This window comes from Octodon degus, unplaced genomic scaffold, assembly GCF_000260255.1.
Source record: "Octodon degus isolate 3935 unplaced genomic scaffold, OctDeg1.0 scaffold00017, whole genome shotgun sequence".
Taxonomy (NCBI): domain Eukaryota; kingdom Metazoa; phylum Chordata; class Mammalia; order Rodentia; family Octodontidae; genus Octodon; species Octodon degus.
Window position 1 is genome coordinate 3,171,505 of NW_004524593.1, and position 4,295 is coordinate 3,175,799.

The 4,295-nt window shown below is 35.7% G+C and overlaps 1 protein-coding gene across 8 annotated transcripts in view; it reads right to left on the bottom strand.

Moving 5' to 3' along the window:
* Nucleotides 1–4,295, bottom strand: part of Rabgap1l (RAB GTPase activating protein 1 like) — a 711,712-nt gene that overhangs the window by 534,939 nt on the left and 172,478 nt on the right. The window lies entirely within an intron of this gene.

The window sequence follows — 4,295 nt, forward strand, 5'->3', positions numbered from 1 at the left end:
TATGCAATGTGTGAATTATTGAAACTGTCCTACCAATTTGATTTGAAACTGTCTCATTGCTCTTTATCAATAAAAATATGAGAAAAAAAAGCAAAGTCATATTAATATGCTGAACTGTAAAAGGCTCAAGTGAACAACTTCTGACATTGCCAGTCCTATAGATAGTCCACTACTATTATGGAGCACTGGACTATATTGGGTTATTTTGCTGAATTCACACACCTACAATATTTGAATGGCAATGGAATACCCATCTCTGACAAAACTAAACAAAAAAGGGGATATAAATGAAGGACCATTTTGTATCTATATATACAAAATAGGGTAGATGTACAGCTACTTTCTCTGAATTCAATGAGAAGAAAGATTTATACTAATAGTGTTTGGACAGGATATCATTTCTGCATGTTGTGCTATGAATAACCACTATGAAGACAATATGCAAGGTATTAATTATTAAAACCGTCCTACTAATTGGTTTTGAAATTGTCTCATTGCTATTTGTTTCTCAATAAAATTAATTTAAAAAATATATCATTAAAAATTAATTTATTTAAATGGATACCACTTAGAAATTTTACAAACAGTGAGCTGATTCTATTTACATTGCTATGAAAACACCAACAGGGCTTGACTGTAGAATCCTTCTACTAAAATACATTCTACAGATATTTACTCCAGCTCTAATAATAAAGCAAGTGTGGTATTTTTAGCATTAAGTTTTCAGAAAGCTCAGCTTTCTTCCTTAAATTATAAAAGACCTGTGTCACTCAACTCCCAATGCCACATCCAAATCATTATTACACCATATTCCCCTGGTGTGACAAGAGACTTAATTTCTCCAACTGAAAAATTAAGCTCTCTCCTTTGCACTACCAACTGCTACAGAAGAGAATGATACATGAATTACCTTCACAATCTTTCTTCAAACAGTTAATAAATGCTCAATCTGGCCCCAACTAACACAGTTAACCTTTTACAGAACATAATTGAAAGTCAGCAGATTCTGGTCCTAATGCTATCACTTAGCTTCAGTCTTTGCTTCCAGAATTATGAATGAGATTCTTTGGCATAATTAAATTCAAGGAACACATAGTAAGCATATTCTGTATTATCAACATTTTCCTGTTTATGATAGATTATATAAAGAGAACACAGAGAACTAACACTGTCATCCTCGGGGCTTCTGCCTAGACACCTACCTCCCCAACCCTGTCCTCAGACATGCACTTGGGAGTTGCACCTGTGATCAGCAATTTATAATTTCAACTGAAACCCCAGCAGAAGGCTGATAAACAATACGAATGTGTCTTACTGCACACTCACCTGAAAATGGAGGCAGTATCTGAGGAAAAGGAAGATTCAAGCAAGGTTTAAGAAAAGGTTTTGGCAAGAAAAATGTTCACAAACTATGTACCTTGAGGTAGCTTCTTAACCTCTCTAAGCTTTAGCTTTCTTTCCTGACAAATAGAAAAAATGCTACCCTACAGGGTTGATGAAGAAGCAAATTAGTAATTCAAATAGTGTTTTGAACACATTTTTCATGAAGTTCTAAAAAGTAGAATTAAGCCAGTTATGGTAGTGCGTGTCTGTAATCCCAGTACTGTGAGAGACTGAGGCAAGAGGACTGCAAACTTGAGCCCAACTTGGGAAAATTAATGAGACTGTTTCAAAAAAAAAAGAAAAAGGGAGTGCAGAGGATTTGCTTAGGGTGAACATCCTAAGTTTCATCCCTGTACTGGGGGGAAAGATAGAATCAAGATCCACTCAAATCAGACATTCAATCTCTATTCTATCCACAGTGGCCAGTCTACCAAACATTAAGAGGATCTACTTTATGAAAGAACAATCAAATCAGCAGATAACTCTAAGACCTCTCTGACTTCAAAGTTACTAAAAATATGCAACATGCTTTTGGGCACCCTATGTACCTTAGCAATGGTGCCAAACGTAGGGTCTCCAGTGATCTTTCACCAAAAGATCACTAAATCTTTTGCTAAAGATCATTCTCCAAAACATTTAAATTTCTTAGGTCATTTGCAGCAGCACTACAGTATCTTGATTTTGCATAAATATATTTTTATATATTACTATTACCAAATAAAGCTGGTCTCAGTCAAGGATGTAGCAGGCCAAAGTGACCTGAGCCACAGTTCTGGCACAGCAGGAAAAAAGCAACATCTGAGAGGTCTTCAAAAAAGAAGGCAAATCCCTGCTTTCAAATAGGATAATTAATTTCCGAATTCCTTGTTTTCATCTGTATACCCAAGATACACAGCAGTTTACCTGTGTTGAACATACAGTTCTGCTTACCTGATAAGCTCTAAAAGAAGTGGGTACTAAAGGACAGTCAAAATGGTTTCTCATGATTCTTTCTCTATAATACTACAAAAATAATACCCAATCTCCTCTCTTGACTTCCCTGTAGATTAATATGCAGGTAGACTAATAAACCAAATTATATTTTAAACTAATTACAGGTATTCTCAAACATCAAATCTCTGACTGAAATTTCAGTTTTTATGAGATTTCACAGTTGCAAAGCTACCTAAAATTGTTCAGTAACATGAGACTCATATAATCTCACCTGTTAGTAGGGAATTGTAAACAAACTGAGATGCTATGTATTATAAATAAGAATGCTAAAAACTGAAAGCATTGATAATATCTACTTGAAATTTCAAGAGAAGGAGTACTCAAATACACCATTACAAGTCTTTGGAGAGAAATGAGTACCTATTTGTCTTTCTTACTTTTCTCTGGTTGTTGAGACAAAATACCTTGAAGCCCAAAATTAAGGAAGGAAAGGTTTACTTAACTCACAGTTTGTAGAGGTTTCACTGCATAATCAGCTGGTTCCAAGGCAGAGTGGTACATAGTTACACAAGCAAAAAGGAAGCAGCATTGGCAGAGAACAAGCCTCTGTCCCTTCTTTTTATTCTATTCAGGCTAACCATCCCAGGGCAGGTATAGCACTCACATCTATAATTCCAGCATGGGATCATGAATTAATCACAAACTCTGAAAGCCCGTCCCATTGGTGCATGAGGCTTGGGACATCTAGACACACACTATAACACTATCAAACATCAGATTGTACATATCAGAGCAATTCTATTCCCACAAATCTGTGGTCATATGTACAGAAACTATTCTAATAGTATATATACAGTAACAAAAATGAAAATTGTTTATAGAACCCTCAAAAAAGAAATGTAGAAATAAATCATGCTCATGCTCTGTCCATGCCATAGAATATCATGCAATTAAACAGAATGACAAGGCTAGGGACTGGCTCACTGGTAGAACAGTGCCTTGCCTGCACCCTGGATCCATCCCCAGGACCACCAAATGGAAAGTGAAAAACAGTTTAATGAATTATTTATAATAGATTGTTCCATGAGAAAAACAAGTTGCCAAGTAGAACACAGAATTCTCTTTGGGGGAAAGGATATATGAATTTCTTTTTTACATTCTCTTGAGTTATTAGAATTTGTAGGGAAGGGAAGGAGGTAATCCACTTTACATCTGGTGATTTAAGAATTTTAAACACTAAAAATGAAAAAGAAAAGTACACATTTTTCTTTGTTTTCTATGAAATTCAAAACTGCTTATCTTTCCAAATCATAAATCATCAACTAGCTCTACAGACAAATTTTATAATAGTTGTGTTGATTTATTCAAATGTCTCAAAGATATAAGAGCTATATAACTTTCTTAGTCAAAAACAAAATATTTCAGATAACCACTTGAGTTGATTCATGTACCTGGGAGAGTTGAAATGACAAACATCAACAATACTGTCTAGGAAAAAATAGAATATGCTATTATAGATTTATCTTAGAGAAAATCCAGTTAAGGTTTTTCTGTTACACTCAAATCACCATTTGTCAACAATTATTTTAAGAATTCTAGTTGTTTCTGAACAATTCTCTTTATTAGGCCATTTAAAATGTCACTGAAAAGACATTAAACTGTAACCACTGTATGTTCTTAGGTCCTTCTTTTAGCACTCTAAAAGAGTGCTAAATGAGCTTTTCAAACACATACTTTAGCGAACCACCTAGGTAAATGTAACTACATGTAAAAATGTTAATAGAAAGATTGTTGCAAGTATTCATGATTTAAAAGTCAGCTGCATTATCAACAAAAACAGTCCCAGGGGTCCTAGCCCAGGTCCGGTGAGTGTGCGGAGAGTTTCCTGCTACCCTGCGCCGGCGAGACCAGTCCCAGCCCAGGCGCAGCGTGGGCCGGACCCTCTCCCAGCCCCTCGGGCCGCCCCCCACCACTCCTCA